Raw genomic sequence first — 20,645 nt, forward strand, 5'->3', positions numbered from 1 at the left:
ATATTTATTTGTGTTCATTTTCTAGGCTGAAACTTCTATTTTTGTGTAGTACGTTTTAAACCGTTATGAATATGGATAGTGAATGTCCACTTTCAAGTAGTTTATAGAGGAACTCTAAATATGGCCCAGGTATGTGAAACTGAGGTCTTAGTACATTAACCTTTGCTTGGAAAGACAAACCTTCTCTCAAAGCACTCGGTGCAACAGCCAGACTTGTGACATCTTTTGTAACCTGTTTGCCTTTGTACTCAAATCTCTATGGCATAAAAAATTTGCATGCAATGTTATTACACTGTCATTAAACTGACTTTGCTTAATGTCATCCAATCGACTTTGCTTAATATTTGATACTGCTGTTCTCTTCTGTAAAACGAAATCACTCTGAATGCTACAAGAATGTCAGTCTTTTCTTCTTGGATGTTTTTGTACCTATGAAGGCTGTCGCATTGCCTGTCAGGCTGTGATTGCATGTTACAAAGAAAAAAAGATTATATATGTCTTGTTCTGTTCCTTTTTTTAAGACTCAGGCAATTGTTTGCATTCTAGTGGTTCTCTGATATATTCCTACTCCTGGTTCACCTTAACTCTTGCACCGAATGGCCGAATTATCGTGCCTTTTCTTTTGTAACAGTGTGTTTTTTGCACCGCTCACTTTACAGAGATTCCTAGATGGATATTAGCTTTTAATATGGAAAATATATGATAACATTTGGCACATTTATATCCCTGTTCGTGTTCAACCGTCGGAATATTGTATCATTCTGAATATGCCGCTCGATGACACATTGTTGGTGTGTCCTTTACACTGTGTGACTGTGCTGGGCTGTGTTGGAGTGCAGGGCTGAGGTGGAGGATGCTCATACAAAGAAACTACAGATTCTACTTTCTGCTTTTTTAGCACCATTACACATTAAACTAAGGGCAAACTAAAGCCAGCTCTGTCTGTGGAAGCACAGAGCACATAGACAACACAAATACTTATGTTTGGCTTCTGAATAACACATGAATTATTGATTTATAGCATATGTGCCTGGTGTGAAATATTTCTGAATTTGACTACATTAGGATCAACATTTTAAAATTACATTTATCATTCACTTCATTTAGAACTTGAATCTGCATGGCTGAAAATTGTGATTCGATAAAAAAAAACCCAAAAAAATGAACAGAGAAAAAGACAATTCAGAAACCAGAATCTGTTGTTTCCTTTATGTCTCTTTTAAAAATGTTCAAGTATTATCTCCAGTGTGTTTTTTACTCGGGTGGATGATGTGCTGTTTATGTGTTCTGAACTGGAAACCCATCTCTAATAAAGTAGAGAACCAACCTAAAATCCCATTTCTTTATTTATCCTTTCAGAAACAGTGTCAGAGCATAACTGCAATAACACGAGAGCATTTTTAATGTAAAACCAACTCTTATCCTCTTTGTTCCATCAGTTTCCTCAGGATGCATCTCTAATATTAACACTACAGACAAAATGATAAAATCTAAACTTTCTGAACTGTTTAAACCTTCTGAATTGATAAAATATAAAATATCTGCAGCAATATAGATATACAAAAAGATTACAACTCATTGTCTGCATCACCTCATTGTAACATCACTATAGGTCATCTGTCAAGGTCCAAACAACTCATTAAAGTCTAAGTCATTCATGTTATGATCCCTGGTTATAATATTCCTTATGTGTGCTTTGTGCTGGTGTTTTGTGTTTTCTCTCTTCTATGTTGCATTATGTGCATGTTCGTGAATGACCACACGAGGGTGCCCTTCTGTATAAAAGAGGTCAGTGTGCCACTGCCTGGGGGACATTCAGAGGTCTCTGCCTGGAAATACACCTGTCCAGGCCAGCCTGGCACTCTTTACTCCACTCTGCTTCTCTTCTATTGTTAAATACGTGAAAGCTTTACTAGACTTTGTGAATTTGCGAAAAGTAGGGGACGAGTGCCATTTATTCTGATGACCCTTTCTCCTGTGTTTAATGTAGGTAGTGTGGGTAGCTTTTTCTATTTTTGTTTCTGTTTGTATTTCAAGTTTATTTAATTTAACACTATCAGTTGTTTATGTGCAGGCACGTCCCTGAAGCCATCATCCCATTGAGCTTCCAGCTCAGCATCTTGAAACTTGCAATTGAGATTTTTAAGGAAATCTAAATGAACCTGAGCTGTTTTCTGGTTTAAATGGTGTCTGGTGTTTGGTCTGGCAGCAGGTCTGCGGAGAGAGCCTATTCTCATCTTCTGTTAAGGCCTGACCCTAGACCCCAGAACAGAGTGGACTGATGTTTTCTAGAGAAACATTTACATTTACAACATTTAGCAGACGCTCTTATCCAGAGCGACTTACAAAAAGTGCTTTGTCTACCTAGAGAAAGTATCTTTGCTAGTTAAAATAGGTTAGAGAGAAAGCTAGTCCTGAGCTCAGATACTGCTAGAAACAAAAGCGCATGTTGATACGTAGAGAAAAAGGAACAGAATTAAGCACAGCACAGTGGTGATAGGAATCAGACATCTAAAGTGTTTGTCTCTAAAAGCTCCCTCACAGAAAAGTATTACACAAAATGGCTATGAATGCGCTGCCTGGTGCCTGTAACATTGTTTTATGGTAGTTTTGAGAAGGTTTTGGCTTAAAATCTACTTCATTTAATTCATTAATGGTGGAGAGGTACATGGAGGACGTTCAAAGGTAAAACTCCCTAAATAAAAAGTCTGTTTTTATCATTAACCACACTATAAATAAAGCTCAGAAAATGTGTAGTTATGCTGGTGTTTTTTTATCTGTAAAAATAAAAAACCTTCTAGCAACTTTCTGAGCTTCCTTTGTGAGCAATTCATCCAGCTTTGTCGTTGATATTTGGTGAGCACTTTAACAAGTCGCAAATTAACATGAGCACACGATACACTGAGAAACTAACAGTAATGTTTTATTCCTTAAACTGTGTAATCTCACAGAAACCCTTGATTTGTTTTGAAAATGTTTTTTAAACAGTGAAGTAGTCATTTTTGATCATTACTTGTAGTGATGATTTCTTGACTTCTACTCAGTGCAGTTATGAAGCCGAATAATTAATGCTGAAAAAGCCAGATGACTCATCAGGGACAGCAGCTTCTCAGGAGCCAAAAAGGCCTTTCTCAGATCTTCATCATCAATCGTGTGGTACATGATGTCATCACTCATGACAAATACTGTTTATTCAATAACTTAAGAATTAAAAGAGCGCAAACATTTCTTTTAACAGCACAAATGAATGAGACTGATTTGGTGCGATTTGGAGGTTGATGGGGGGGCTGAACGACGTCACATATTAAAAATCTTTAGAGTATAAATTGATAATGAAAACAACACAAACATTTCTTTTAACGCACAAGCCAGCACAAACACAGCACAAATAAATGAGACCGTTTTGGTGCGAGTGAGCACTGTTTTGGGGAGATGGGGATCAGCACAAATGAATAGTATTTTTATTTCATTTCTGACCACATGGGGGGGCCAGCTTCACGGAGGTCTAGTTTCATGGCAGGTGTTGGGATAAAAGGGAACTAAAGAAGCTACTAGAGTATGTGATCATATTTGCACAATGAAGATGTCACACTTTCACAGTGTTTAAAAAGTTTAGAAAAAAGCTTTGTATTGTTAACCCAGAAAAGTTTTTAAAAAATTACAATAACAACAGTAGCAATAATAGTAGTAATAGAAACAAAAATAATAATTATTATAATTATGTATTATTGCTGTGCTTTATTTGTATTGTTACTATAATAAATACATTAACTTTTGTGACATTGGGATATCATATCATAATCATCTGAATACGAGAGAACACTGTGATATAAATGTAAGTTCATATCACACACCCCTAAACATAATACATTGTGCTGTACTTTAAGTCTTGTATATTCAAAATTTGAAGGGAGGCTGGTTACTACGTTTTTTTTATTTTCTACGAAAATTAGTTTTTTTACAGTGAAGAATTGTTTGGGGAAAATCAAACACACACAGTTTACTCCAAATGATCAGCCAAAACATGTTCGGTGTTCAAAGTTTCTTTAGTTTTGCACTGCAGCTACAAGGCTAGTGTAGCTAATGTAAACCTACCCCAGCAACTGGCGCTGTGCACACTGCATGACTAAATCACCCACATCTCAAACCACACTGAGTTTGTTAAGCACTCTCCAGTAAACGTGTGTTGCTTAGTTATTTATGAAACTGGTTTTTAGTTATGTGCTGTACTTTTGTCCATTTTATAGACTCTGAACACCAAATAAGTCTGATAGATTAGGGATAAATTATACATATCTCATGTATCAAATTATACATAGTTCTCCCTGTGTCTGCGTGGGTTTCTTCCGGGTACTCCGGTTTCCTCCCACAGTCCAAAGACATGCAGTCAGGCCAACTGGACTTGCTAAATTGCCCCTAGGTGTGAATGTGTGTGTCAATGTTTATGTCTGTCTGTCTGCCCTGCGATGGACTGGCGACCCGTCCAGGGTGTATCCTGCCTTCTGCCCAATGACAGCTGGGATAGGCTCCAGTACCCACCGTGACCCAGAAGGATAAGCGGTTTAGATAGTGTGTGTGTGTGTGTGTGTATACATATCCTTTGAGAATAGAGAGTTATTAATGCTTCAGATGTTATTTGTATACATCCAGATCTGACACATTAGCGATGCAGAACTCCACCATCTCTTTCTGATTGGCGGTTACAGCCTGTCAAAAAGTATTTACAAGTAAAAATTAAGACATTTTACATACTTATATACATGTTTTCCCCCGAGAGCACAGCAGATTCATCTGCATGAGAACAGTTACTAACCACAAGCAAAGGAGTTCATCCTAAATCGTCAGCCACGTCAAAGCTGACACCTGCCATCTTCCACATCTCCATCTCTTTTGCGTGCCCCAGGAATGCAAGACTAAACAAACATAACAGTTTTACTGGAATATGTCTCAATGCTATAAACTGCAGTATTCTATACAAATAAACACAAGCCAACTGCTAAAGATTTGTTCAAATGTGTGGTGACTGGCATGAGTGGTCAGTGCAGCCCTTAATTCCTAGTTAATAAAATCCAACATATATTAATAACGTTTGAACATCTATGGAATAAATTACGTTTTTCCTATTTAAGTTTCAAAAATGCATAAAACTGTAAACATTTCACCGATGTATACTGTGACTGTTGGAATAAAACCTTGTATCTGCAAACTGATAACTTTACAGAAGAAGAAAAAAAAATCTTAACTTATAATGTAAGTTAATGTAACAAGATTTTTCTACAAATAATTCTGGACCATTTGGTCTGTTCATCATGAAATTTGAACACAATTCTAATGATAATTGTAGTTTTCAAACTATAAAAAGTAACTCACCAGCACATTTCTGCACCAGGGTCATCTCCAAGTGAGCCCTTTTAGCCACCAAAGAGTACACCAGCTCCTTATTCCTGTTCATTTGAAAAGTTTTAGTGAGACAGCATCTAACGCATCTAAACATCAATCAGATTTGTATAACACTGTAAGAACACATGCCCTGCATGTTCATGTATGCACCAGTGGCTAACGGATAACATGATCAAATAGCTCATTACTGTATTTTATTTATGGGCAGCTGAGCTACTGATCAACATGTATTTCTGTAAAGAGAACAGGTAGTCAATAAAAATACACTTGCAGGAAATGAGTGAAACTACTGAGCTTTTAACAGTTTATTCACTGCATACTTGCTGCGAATGGCATCTCGAAGTGGGGTGTTTCTTTCGGCTCCACCTCCAAATGCCCATTTCCTGCTGCCACATGTAGTGGAGTCCTGCCGAGCCAATTCTTAACTGACACGTCCGCACCCTCGTACACAAACTGCATACGTTTCAGTCAAGACTGATTTCTGAATGAGGTACCGTAGAGGAGCCAAACACAAAAGTGGTCTAATGATTCTAATGATACAGAAATGTTGGAAAATGGTAATTTAAGAATTATGACTCCTTACATAAAACCACACATTCTAAGTGGAAAATAAAGGTAAAAATGTAAACTACGAATCCTTTAGTTACTTTTGAAAACACTTTGAAGACGAAGAATAATAAATTTCTTACTTGCTGCAGACATGCATCCAAACCATTAACGTTTGCGGCAGCATTAGTCATCAGAAAGGGGAAAAGGGCCTCTTGACTTTCATCTCCTGGGAAAAGTAATTTAGGGTAAGTGTCACTCATGTTGGGCAATACTCAAAAATCAGATTTCATATACGTTATCTTAAAAGTAAACAATGTAAGACAATTAAAGCTAAACTATGTCAGATTTAGTGACCTCTCTGGTGGAAATGTGGAAATGAACACAAGAACAAGGGCATGAATCTGATTGGGAACGTGTTGAAAAAGTATTCGAAGAGAGCTCAGTCGAAACCTGATGGACGTGTCTTCTAAGGATGTAAGTATCTTTATCAGTATAATCTTAATTTTGCATTTGAAATCTAAACATAGAGTTTTACTTTTTTAAGCCTGCATGAGTGACATTAATCTATAAAGACATATAAAGTGGTCATAAAAACTCCCAAAATCCCACCCGACCCCGCGCAACTGAAATGGATTATAAGCATCCTCTGCTCTTTATTTTGTTGCAGTATCGCAAAATAAACACACTCTCTATAAAATAATAGCAAACTAAAAACAATATTTCCAGGGCATCTACCTTGTTTCCAGCCAAAACCTCTTGGACACAAATAATAATAATAATAATAATAATAATAATAATAATAATCATTATCTTTATTTATACACCACTTTTCATGCTGGTGGCAGCTCAAAGTGCTTTGCGGACAGGTGATAAAACCTAACAATAATAGACAAAAATATAAGTATTAATTTAAAATCATACAAAACAACCATATCAAATTAAAAAAGATAAATGCCAAAGAGACATAACATTTTAATTAAACATTAAGTTAGAGATCTGTTTTCAGTTATTTCTTTCTTTCTTAGGTTGACTGTCTAATAAAAGGTGGAATTGAGTCTCACAGTTTAGAAGCATAATATCTGAACGTATTTTACAGAAGGTATCTGCAGAAGGTCAGTATCTGCAGATCTAATATCACATGCTGGAACATAGACAGACAGACATTCTGTGATGTAAGCGGTGCTTTAAGATTATTTAAAGCCTTAAAAACTAGTAGCGGAACAGGTAGCCAGTGCAGTTCTTTCGAAACAGGGTGAAATGAGCTCTCTTTTTTGTTTTATTAAGGATTCAAGCTACTGCACACTGTTGCTATTTTTCAAATGATAAAAAAATACTTTAGTGTCTGCGTTTACCTGAAGCATAAAACAGAGCTCAGAGTCTAAGATCATGCCCAGGTTTCGCACTTCAGGTCTGGTATATAAAGCTAAAGAGCTGAGCGTCTCATAAAGCATCTCCGAGATTTAGTACCAAGGGTCAGTACTTCAGTTTGTTTTTTTTTTTTGTGAAGACTTGCCACTCCAAATCAGTTAACCAATAGAAAGCGCAGGTAAATGCCCTCTTTTAAAACCTGCCCCTTGTTAAAAAATGCATAATATCAGAAGCAAAAGAAAGATTTCAGAAGCAAAGAAATGTCAGATAAACCTGCAAATAAAAAAATTAAAGCAAAAACTGACAAAATGAGTGACACATTTATATCAGAACGGGTGAAAAATGAGTAGTAATCTTTTTGAAAAGTTTGATTTAACTCTCATTATTTGTATTTGGAACATTTTGACACTTAATATTTTGCTTGTGGATTTTATTATTATGTTTGAAACCTCTGACACAAAAGTAACTCCATACAAATTGTTCTGCCTCTAGGCTTTCGAGTGTTTCAAGGTACAGTAGCACCACCCTTTGGTAGAGGCAGGTGTTGCACCCTGGCAGACAGGAAACAGGAAACCAGAGACCCATGTTAGTTCTTGTTGTGGATCTCAGCAGCTTTACATGCCTGTTGTACAATCTGTCGTAATCAAGGGATTTAGCCCATTGTGAGCATTGCCTGTAAGTCATTTCTTACTGTTTACAAGTTTATCTTGCAATATCCAAGAGTATTTATGATTGATGAGACTGTCTTTGCTTGTATTAGCTTAATGAAGCTGGCTGTAGGTTAGGCTGTTAGGCTAGCATAATGTACATGCGTTAGCACTCTATCTTTTATATAGTCATGCTTAGCTAACATGTTCAAACCTCCATCATTTGTATGTTAGTAATTCAAAATATGTTTTATCATTTTCAGTTTACTCCTTTGTTGTACCAACATGCTCTTCAAGAGTCTACACTAAAATTGGAGCTAGAATGCTAAATCCTGACTCTCGTGTTGTTATTCTGGGAGTTTGGCTGGCTGTCTAATTTTGGTTAAGCCAAACCATTAGGAGGACAGTACAGTAAAAGGCATTTGACAAGCCGGCTATCAACCTCTACAACAGTTCTACACTGCATGCAAACTGTATAACAGTGGTATGGATCGAGCCAAAGACAATGATAACGCATCTCAAGTCAGTGCTAGTAGCCGGAGTACTTCAGCATCAGCAGTCAGTGCAGCAGCTAGAGCACGTGCTAAAGCAGAAGCAGCATGCGCACGTGCAGCATTCGCAGACAAAGAGATTAAATTGAAGTTGGAGAAAGCAAGACTGGATGCTGAATTAGAAGCTTTAGCTCTCCAGAGAGAGGCAGCCGCAGCCGTAGTGCAAGCAGAAGTGTTGGAAGCAGCTGAAGAGCAGGTTAAAGAACCTCGAAGCAAGAGCAGTAAAGCTTCAGTAAAAAGAGAGCTTGATCGCACAAGTGCATATGTACAGCAACAGAATGAGCTACATATAGCGTCGTGTCATGAAATCCCTGCATCTTCGCTCATTCAGCATGATGACAGCTTAGTTACATGGGGAAGTGAATATGGAATTCACAGAACTGACCCGTCCTTTCCATTATCTGCAGAACGGCTAAAACGGCATATCTCTTCTTTCAACACAGCAGCCCCTAAAGAGCCTTCTCACGTCAACAGAACCTATCATGGTGACAATAAGCCAGACATTCAGAGCATGAACCCTTCCGCTCAACCATACATGCCTCAGTATCGCACCGCAACCGCTGATCCCGTCAAGACGCCTGAAATGGCAGACTTTGTCAAGTATTTAGCTCGCAGAGAGTTAGTCACCACAGGACTTAATCAGTTTGACGACCAACCTGAGAGTTTTAGAGCATGGCAGTCTTCTTTTGTTAACGCTGTAAGAGGACTTGGTCTCTCACCCAGTGAAGAACTGGATCTCCTGATCAAATGGCTAGGTAAAGAATCATCTCAGCACGTCAGGAGAATTCGTCAAGCATATGTCAACAATCCAGATAAGGCACTGGAAAAAGCATGGGACAGATTAAGTAAGTGTTATGCTTCACCTGAAGTAATCGAAAGTGCTCTTTTCAAGAAACTAGATGCATTTCCGAAGATTCCTGGTAAGGATTACATCAAACTCAGAGAATTAGGAGACCTTCTCATGGAGTTACAATCTGCAAAAGAAGATGGATACTTACCAGGGTTAGCTTTCCTGGACACAGCTCGAGGCATTGGTCCCATAGTAGAAAAACTCCCACATGCCCTACAGGAAAAATGGGTATCCCAAGGTTCCAGGTTCAAAGACGAGCACAACGGTCTTTTCCCTCCATTCTCCTTCTTTGCTAAGTTTATCTGCTATGAAGCTCACATCAGAAACGATCCAAGTTTCACTCTTCCCAACAATAGCTATCCTCCCATAAGGGACAAATCAGCCTACAGAACTGGAAGGATCCCAATAGCAGTTCACAAGACAGATGTTGCCTCAGGAACCGAACGTGAAATTAACCATGTTCCAAAACAAGGCGATAGTCCAGGCAAAAGTTGTCCAATCCATCGCAAACCACACCCATTAAGGAAGTGCCGTGAGTTTAGGGCAAAACAACTTGATATGAGAAAAGCATTCCTTCGTGAAAATGGCATATGCTATAAGTGCTGTGCATCGACTTCCCATGTAGCCAAAGATTGTCAAGTCTCTGTGAAATGCACTGAATGTGGAAGCAATTGTCATGTTTCAGCCTTGCATCCTGGTCCAGCACCGCAAGCTCCTAAAACTCCAGTCCCAGTACCAGAACGCAGTGAAATGGAAGAGGAGCTTTCACCTGAAGTAGCCATCACCACACACTGCACAGAGATTTGTGGTGAAGGGCAGCCAGCAGTATCCTGTGCAAAAATATGTTTGGCTCGAGTGTTTCCTCAGGGGCAACGTGATAAAGCAGTCAAGGTATATGTAGTTCTCGATGACCAAAGTAATCGCTCGTTGGCTAGGCCAGAATTCTTTGAGCTGTTTGATCTCCAAGGTTGTTCCACTCCTTATTTACTAAGAACATGTGCTGGAGTTAACGAAGTGTTCGGGAGAAAAGCAGAAGGCTTCCAAATTGAACCTGTGAATGGAGAACTTACTCTCGCATTACCACCACTGATTGAGTGTGACCAAATTCCCGCCAACAGGTCAGAAATTCCAACACCTAAAATAGCGCTCTTACATCCTCATCTGAAAACCATAGCAACTCACATCCCCAATCTTGATTCAAATGCCCAAATCCTTCTTTTGTTGGGCAGAGACATTGTAAGGGTGCACAAGGTACGACAACAGATCAACGGACCGCACAATGCACCGTTTGCGCAGAAGTCTGATCTGGGTTGGGTGGTAATTGGAGAGGTATGCATTGGGAAAGCTCACAAACCAGATGTGCACACTTTCAAGACCCATGTGCTAGAGAATGGACGTTCATCTTACTTTAAACCTTGTGACAACTGCATGCACATAAAGGAAAAAGTATGTCATGGCGGGGAGCAACGGGACAGTTTCATCAGTGCTCGCAAACCCCATTTGCAGAGAGACACAGGACAAAACCTAGGTCACAGTGTGTTTCAGACAACCAAAAGTGACAACAAGCTTGCTCTGTCTGTTGAAGATACAGCCTTTCTAGAGATCATGAACACAGAGGTATACAGAGATGAGGAAAACAACTGGGTTGCACCATTACCATTCAGAGTGCCACGAGTGAGGCTGCCAAATAATCGTAGACAAGCCCTCTCTCGACTTACTTCACTCTGTAGAATGCTGGAAAGGAGACCTGTAATGAAGCAGCAGTTCTTGGCCTTCATGGAAAAGATCTTTGCAGATGACCATGCTGAGCCAGTCGCTCCGGTAGATAGAGACAAGGAGTGTTGGTATCTGCCAATGTTTGGCATTTACCACCCACAAAAGCCTGATCAAATAAGAGTGGTTTTCGATTCCAGCTCGCAGGAAGAAGGCATTTCCCTTAACAGTGTGTTGTTAACTGGTCCTGACCTCAATAACAGCCTACTTGGAGTTCTCATTCGTTTCCGCAATGAGCAAGTGGCGATCATGGCAGACATCCAGAGGATGTTCTATTGCTTCCGTGTCAGAGAAGACCATCGTGACTTCTTGAGATTCCTGTGGTTTAGGGACAACAATCCAACAAAAGACATCAGAGAGTACCGCATGAAGGTGCACGTGTTCGGTAATAGTCCCTCTCCTTCCATTGCCATTTATGGACTTAGGTGTGCTGCAAAAGAAGGTGAGAATAAACATGGTGAAGATACATGTCGTTTTGTAGAAAGACACTTCTATGTAGACGATGGTCTCATTTCCTTGCCCACCGACTTAGAAGCCATCAGTCTTCTGAAGAGAACCCAAGCATCTCTAGCGGAGTCAAATCTTCGTCTTCATAAGGTCGTTTCCAACAGCTCAGCAGTAATGGAGGCCTTCCCATGCGAAGAACACGCTCAAGTCATGAAGGACTTAGACCTCAGCCAAGAAACCTCAGCTATACAGAGGAGTCTCGGATTGTGCTGGGAAACGACCCGTGACACATTCACTTTTAAAGTGTCAGTGGATGACAAACCCTTCACTCGTCGGGGAGTTTTGTCCACTATAAACAGTGTCTTCGATCCCCTTGGTTTAGCTTCTCCCGTCACCGTACAGGGAAGGATACTGCTCCGGGAACTTACCATTGAGACACATGATTGGTATGCTCCACTTCCGGAGGAGAAACGAGGAGCATGGGAAAGCTGGCGAGACTCACTCCAAGAGTTAAAGGAGTTACACATTCCTCGCGCATACACACCAGAATCGCTTTCCAAAGCTAGACACACAGAACTATGTGTATTCTCAGATGCCTCCACCAAGGCCATTGGTGCAGTAGCGTATCTTAGAGCTATTGATGAATATGGAAACAGCACTGTCGGCTTCATCTTGGGGAAAGCCAAGTTGGTTCCCGTGTCCCAGCCTACCATCCCAAGGCTCGAGCTTTGTGCTGCAGTTCTAGCAGTTGAAATGGCGGAGCTCATCATAGATGAAATTGACCTCAAAATGGACACAGTGAAATTTTACTGCGACAGCAAGGTAGTTCTTGGATACATCCATAACGAGGTAAAGCGCTTCTATGTGTACGTACACAATAGAGTGCAGCGAATACGCCAGTCAACCAAGCCAGAGCAGTGGTATTTCGTACCTACAGAACAAAATCCAGCGGATCATGTATCCAGGTCCATTCCTGCATCTCAGCTTGCAAAAACAACATGGTTTAGCGGACCACCTTTCCTTCATAGACCTGTTGAGGAGCTGCAAGAGAAATTAGAGTTCTTTGAGGTAATCAATCCAGAGCTAGATGTGGAAGTGCGGCCTGAAGTGTTGAGTTTTCACACACAAGTCCAGAAGCAAAATCTTGGCTCAGATCGCTTCAAGCGCTTTTCCAAATGGACTTCTCTGTTAAGAGCCATTGCCTTCCTGGTACATATAGCGCAGACCTACAAGTCAAAGAATGATTCAAATGATGTCACAGGATGCAAAGGTTGGCACCGGTGCAAACAATCCCATTTTCCACATGAGCTTTCTTGGAGTATGGATGTTATCATCAGAGCTGTTCAGAAAGAAGCCTTTCCAGTGGAATTCTCTGCCCTTGCGGATGGCAACAACCTGCCTAAGAGCAGTCCGCTGTTCAGACTCCACCCTAAAGTTGATGGAGGCCTTTTGAGAATTGGAGGAAGAATCCAACATGCACCTCTGGAGTATGCTGAAAAGAACCCTCTGATCCTACCCAAACACAGCCATGTGTCTAAGCTGTTAGTGAGGCATTACCACGAGCAGGTAGAGCATCAAGGCCGTCACTTCACTGAAGGGGCAATCAGATCTGCAGGCTTGTGGATTATTGGTTGCAAGCGGCTCGTCAGTGCAGTCATACACAACTGCATAGTCTGTCGGAAGCTCCGTGGCAAAATGGAAACACAGACCATGGCAGATTTGCCACCCGAGCGCCTCAGCACATTTCCGCCATTCACCTACGTGGGTTTGGATGTTTTTGGGCCCTGGAAGGTCACTGCAAGGCGCACAAGAGGGGGCCATGCAGAGAGCAAGCGTTGGGCCGTGTTGTTTACCTGCATGAGCACTAGAGCGGTGCACATAGAAGTAATCGAGTCCATGGACACTTCTAGCTGCATCAATGCCCTAAGGCGATTCTTCGCAATTCGGGGACCAGCAAAGCAGCTAAGATCGGACCGCGGAACAAACTTTGTTGGTGCTAGGAACGAACTAGAGCAGACCAGGCAGCAATCAGAATCCAGTGTGTGGAAGTATTTGAGTGAGCATGGCTGTACCTGGGAGTTCAATTCCCCTCATTCTTCACATATGGGAGGATCCTGGGAACGCATGATTGGAGTAGCTCGCCGAATACTTGACTCCATGCTTCAGAAGCACAAGGGTTTAACTCATGAGATACTGTGCACTCTCATGACAGAGGTCTCTGCTATCATCAATGCTAGACCCCTTGTCCCAGTTTCCACCGATCCTGATGCTCCATTTATTTTGACTCCCAATACACTGCTTACCCAGAAGGTTGGTGCTTTCCCTCCTATGGAAGGATTATCGGGAAAGGACCTTTACAGAAGTCAGTGGAAGCAGACACAAGTGCTTGCCAGTACGTTTTGGAGCAGATGGAAACGGGAGTTCCTTCCAACACTACAGAGTCGCCGCAAGTGGGCAGAGAGTCGCCGCAATCTGCAGGAAGGTGATGTAGTGCTCTTGAGAAACAGTCAAGTCACAAGAAATGAGTGGCCTGTGGCATTAGTGACAGCTGCCTTTCCCAGTAGAGATGGGAAAGTGCACAAGGTGGAAATACTAACCACAAAGCATGGGAGCTCAAAGAAATTCGTGAGACCCATCTCCGAAGTAACTCTTCTTTTGCCTAAAGAGACTGAGAGTTAGCATAGTACATAGTGTAAATGTTTATTAATGGCGCCACAGACGCCAGGCGGGGAGTGTTCTGCCTCTAGGCTTTCGAGTGTTTCAAGGTACAGTAGCACCACCCTTTGGTAGAGGCAGGTGTTGCACCCTGGCAGACAGGAAACAGGAAACCAGAGACCCATGTTAGTTCTTGTTGTGGATCTCAGCAGCTTTACATGCCTGTTGTACAATCTGTCGTAATCAAGGGATTTAGCCCATTGTGAGCATTGCCTGTAAGTCATTTCTTACTGTTTACAAGTTTATCTTGCAATATCCAAGAGTATTTATGATTGATGAGACTGTCTTTGCTTGTATTAGCTTAATGAAGCTGGCTGTAGGTTAGGCTGTTAGGCTAGCATAATGTACATGCGTTAGCACTCTATCTTTTATATAGTCATGCTTAGCTAACATGTTCAAACCTCCATCATTTGTATGTTAGTAATTCAAAATATGTTTTATCATTTTCAGTTTACTCCTTTGTTGTACCAACATGCTCTTCAAGAGTCTACACTAAAATTGGAGCTAGAATGCTAAATCCTGACTCTCGTGTTGTTATTCTGGGAGTTTGGCTGGCTGTCTAATTTTGGTTAAGCCAAACCATTAGGAGGACAGTACACAAATAACTTTGGGACATAACATTCAGCACTGTTTCTACAAGGCTCAAGTTGGCTTCTTATCCAGCCGCTTATTGCTTGAATTTTCCCAGTCCACCTTAAAAGGTGCAGCAGGTATTATTATAATGCCTGAGGCGCCAGAATGTAACTGCTGCACCACTTAAGGTGGAAGGAGAAAATTCCAATAAGAAACTGACTTAAGGTTTGTACCGTTTTTGCCGCGCTCAGAGAAGCAGCTGTGGGCTTTACACACACTCGCCTTCATCTCGTTAGAGCTAGAAACCAATACTGACATCTGTCTATATATTATTAATTTCTGTTTTTACTATTTTGCCCAATAAAATATGTTAGATGTACTTCAGTTGGTGAATATGGTTCTTATTAAAAGTGAAGGAACATCCAGAATAACACGCCATTATTAATCTACAAAAAAGTTCACTTAAACATCCAAAATGGTTTTATTTGAAACAATGTACATAAATGTGGTCTGCTACCACCACGACCACAGTCCCAGTTATTGAGAAACTGTTGTACGTTTTGGTTCCTTGAGAGGACAGAAAATATCTATTATTTTCTCTCATTCAGAACATAAACGAGGCAGGAAAAGTACAGGAGGCGACCGTGTGAGCTAACTTAACTGACGTCTTCACATTAAGTAACATTAGCTGTAGCTTAGCTAACTTTCTGTTCGTTGATTTAAGTGCCTCTGACAAATAATATTTAGGCTCAAACACAACCTTTCCTTACACAAGGCATTTTACACTTTCTTGTGCTCATACTTCTATCAAGTAATCATAAAATAGCTGATTATATAAAAAATGTCCTTGTTACCTAGCAAGCTAAGCTAACGTTAGCGGGTTTGACAGGCGTTAAGTTTTCTAGTTTAGCTAATAATACCGTTTGCTCATCGTTGGTTCCGAGCCAGCCCGGGCGGAGTGATGAAGCGACAGCTGCGTAAAATCTGTCTTCATCTGAACGCCTTCTTCTGGAGAACCAGTTTCCCATTTTAAACCTTTCCTCTACACACTAGCCAGCTAAAACTGCCTCCAAGTCAGTCGCCTCTCTCGAGCTGTGTGACTGTAGAGGGCGCTATTTCGCAGTTACTGTTCACTCGCACGAGCACTTTACGCAGACTATGTAAGCTACGACGACACGCTTATGTTTCTCGTTCTGCTGCATTCAGCGAGCCTAGCGATGAGAAATACGCGTGTTTACATTTTATATTATCTATAATTACATAAATGTATGAATGTTTCATTACAAATTTCCTACACATTTAAACGTCATATCAGGAAAGTCGGACTGTATCTACGCCAGACAATAACAAGCTTCCTCGCCCGAGGAAAGCAAAACACCAAGCACAATAAAATATTTTTGTAAAACATTAATTCACACACAGGGGTGTAAAGAGTACTGAAAGTCCCTACTCAAGTACAAGTACTGTTACTGTAGTGATAATTTACTCAAGTACAAGTAAAAGTATTGCTTGCGTAATTTAATTTGCTGAGTAAATGAGTACGTTAGTTTGTTAAAACTACTTAAGTAATGAGTTACTTAGTTGCTTTTTCATATTTCCGCTGTCACAACCTGAACATATTCCTGAGCTACTCGGCTACATCACTGGAAATAATCTGTACAGAAAAACACTAAAGCTGAAGTTCTGAGAGCTGAGACTGAACACAGTTACACACCTTTCTGTGAGCTGTGTAAGGAACAAGGTTTACACAGAGAGAGAGAGAGAGGGAGTTGAAATATGAATATTGCTACACGTGAGCTAAAGCTACTGCGCACTGACCTCACGTCATTAGACTGGCAGCCTCCTTAAACTGGTTTTGTCAGGGTACATTTCCATGTTCAGACTGAGGGCAGATGAAAAGAAGACAGAACAAAATCAGCAGGTTTCCCTGCAGTTCTCTGTTCTTCATCTGATGCTCACTGAAACACGACAGATCTTTCCTTTTAGCTTGATTTGAAAAGATCTACAAACGTACCTGCACTCAGACTAATCCAGTACATACTCAGCTTAATATCACTGCTGACCCCTGATAAACTGATTTCGGCTCTCAGAATATCCTGATTATTATTTTAATGCTGGTAACATTTTTCTGAGGACAAGTTAGGTTTTTGCTCTATTTTCCCGTTCCATCTTAAACGGTGCAGCATTCACGTTCTGAACTGCTGCGCCATTTAAGGTGGAACGGGAAAATTCGAACAAGCAGCCAGCGAAAAAGAAGCTGACTTCAGCTTCATGGAGGGTTGAAAGGCCTGATATGAGGAGGTTTCTCTATTTCCGCTTAACAGCTGAGTAACATTAACTTATTTTTGCTGTTTCACAGAACCGACAGGTCAGTATTTTGTCTCGTTTGCTAATGTTTGTGATGGGTAGTCACAGCTGCTGCACCATTTAAGGTGGAACAGGAACATTCAAACAAGAAATCAAGAAGCTGCGAAAAAGAAGCTAAATTCAGCCTCGTCGTTTTAACACGGGTAGTATTTTTGATAAGGAGTTTTAACCTATCAAAATATCCTACATGGAGGTTTTATTTACGGGTATACTTGTGAATAAGCGCTACAGTAGAACATTTCGATAAGGTAGCACAGCTCGTCAGAGCGCCGTCACAGCCCGCCTTATTATCGTGTAGCTTAGTGACATCAAATTGATGCCCAGTAGCTTTAGCTCACATGTAGCAATATTAGTATTATAGCTCTTTCACGACCAAGTAATTCAGAGGATCCAGTGGTATCCAGGAGAAAAATATACACAGGGCAAAACGTATCGGGTTCTGAACATTTTAATTTAACACAGGGGGCGATAGAGGCGATCTTTCGAAAACCTTATTCATTCGGGCCATAGAGAAATAGAGCTCAGACCCGGAGTTCCTAATATGGGCATAACGAGGACTACAGAATGACGTACGACTACAGTGGTCTATTAGAGCAGCCACAACAGCCGCGCCTCCTCCAGGACAAACAAATGGCTCTTAGTGTGTGTATTTTTTCTTAATTGAAATAATTTCGTACATATTAACAATAATTAAAAGTTGTGTTTGTGTTTATTTTGTACTGAATTTCTCTCCTGATTTCTTTGTTATGAGTTTTAAAGGTTTGTAGTTTATTAGGAGGTTGAGGGTCAGTAATGTGATTCATTATGATTTTATTTTATTTATTATACAAAATGCATCAAAAATGATATTTCATACCGTAAGTTTTTCCAGGTTTTACAGGAAGTGTTCAAATGTGAGATTTTAATAACAGAATCATATTTAAATGGTTTTATATGATGTTAAAGAGCTGATTCTGCTGATTATAATGATGTTTATGTTGTGTTTGTTTTGTATCATAATCGCACAACAGGGTGTTTTTCTGTGTCAGCACCACTGTAGACACACACAGAAGGCTAACAGTCGATGACGTCACAATTGGGGAGGGGCTCGGACGATGACGTCACAATGGAGGATTGGCAGCGTATAAATAGAACAGACAGCTGATCAGGTGTTCAGAAGGAGTAGGAGCTGCTACAGGTAAGATGAGATCCAGTTCCTCTGATTCTGAATAACAATGTGGGGTTTATATCGAGTTAATTTTGTGCCAAAAGTTTCTAATTAAATAATAAAAGACAGAAAAAAATATTAAACAAAAAAAATATATCAGCAAAATCAACAAATAGAAAAATTAGAGCAAAAACTGTAAAAATGAGATTTAATTTATATCAGAATGAGAGAAAATGAGCAGAAATCTTTTAGAAAAATTTAGTTGGATTGACTCTCATTGTTTGTAAAATATTTTAGACATTTTGATATTCAATATTTTTCTTGTGGATTGTATTACTTTATCTAAAATTTTTGGCACAAAATTCCACAACTCCACAGGTTTATCAAACAATAGAGTTTAACACTGAACTAAATTACAATGATTTTTATTGAGAGCATTTATATTTTCATTTCCTCAGCTGTGAATAATTCAGGATTAGCCAGAAATGAGTTTAAAATGGATTTTAGGCTCTCTATGTGTGTATCAGATCAATATTAATATAATAATATCTTTATTAATATTATGACATACATTTGTAATAATAATAATAATAATAACAACAACAATAATAAAACCTGTTAATGTTGTTATATAATAATGTCTAATACAATATGGTTTACATTATTATTAAAAATGTTATAAAAAAACGGTCAATTCTTTGATACTATGAAGTTGACAAATATAATTTTATTTAATAACTGTAATAACAGTGAAAACTATGACATTATGTAACTGTATATTTAGATAAGTATGTTTTTGTGCCTTTGATTATTCACTCACATATTAATAAATGTTTAATCATGATTTGATCCCTAGAAATGTCAGGAAAGCATACAAATGCGCAGAACCAACCAGGAACCAAAATCACTGTGGAGGAAACAGCTGGGAAGCCCCCACAGGACCCCCCTCCTCCACAGAAGCTGAAATGCTTCCAGGACATCCTGGACATCATTCACAGTCTGAGTGATGAGTATGTTTCTTCTATGCTCTTCAGTTTTATTCTTTGTTATGATTATGAGAATATGATTCATTAGTTAATGAATTCATCTGATTGATTTCTTTATTATTTAATGCAATAATGTAATAATCTGTTTAATGTGTTGTAGGGAATGGAGAGCTCTGACAAACGATGTGCCGCAAGCAGTAAGTACTGAAAATATAATGACTCATGCACTTTTAAAAAGGAACCTTGTTCATGTTTAGTTTGTCAGATGCTGCAAAATGAAAATATAAATCCTGAAACATGTTGTTGATTATTGCTTTATTGATTCATTAAACAGAGATCAAAAGTGGAGTTTGCGTCGTTGTGCACAAACATTGTGCTCTCTGTGGGAAAATCAGCTGTGAAGAGTTTCCTGCCGACTCTCATTCACACTCTGGGCATAGAAGCAGTTCTCACTGCAGAAGAGCAGCTGAAGAAGAAAGCCCAGTCTGAGTCCAGGAGTCCCCTCTGGCCAGTCGACCACACCCACCAAGCATGAAGCCTCATCACACAACTCAGATAGAAGGTGAGCTTTTTAAAAAAAACAGGCAGTTTACATAAATCATGTATAATAATAAGTATCCAGTTATGTAATAACAGTTTACATTAAAACTAAGTGTGTTATTGTCATATTAAACATGTGCAAACAGGTAATTTAACATATTTAGAAATAAGTTATTTAACTGATTTAATTACATTTATTTAACAAATTCAAAAGTGTAAGAAAGAAAAAAGATGGTTCTTCAAGGGTTCTTTAGTAAAGAAAATGCTTCTATATAGAACCGTGAACACTCACAGAACCTTTCCATGATTAAATAGTTCTTTGCATCGTAAGAGTTTTTCAGATTGATGGAGAATGTGCTGTAGATCATTCTTTTTGGAAAGGGTTCTTGATAGCACCTAAAAGCGTTCTGCTATTGTTTCAATATCATGCTTCACACTTAAAAAGATGGTTCTTCAAGAGTTCTTTAGTAAACAAAATGGTTCTATATAGAACCATGAAAAGTCAAAGAACCATGATTAAAGGGTTTGTTGCATCATGAAAGCGTTCTTCAGAATGATGGCGAATGTGCTGTTGATGGTTCTGTATAGAACCTTTTTGAAAAGGGTTCTATACAGCACCTGAAAAGACTTCTGCTATTGTTTTAATGTCAGGCTTTACACATAAAAAAGATGGCTCTTCACGGGTTCTTCAGTAAAGAAAATGGTTCTATATAGAACCATGAACACTCAAAG

Source organism: Colossoma macropomum, unplaced genomic scaffold, assembly GCF_904425465.1.
Source record: "Colossoma macropomum unplaced genomic scaffold, Colossoma_macropomum, whole genome shotgun sequence".
In the NCBI taxonomy this organism is placed as follows: Eukaryota; Metazoa; Chordata; class Actinopteri; order Characiformes; family Serrasalmidae; genus Colossoma; species Colossoma macropomum.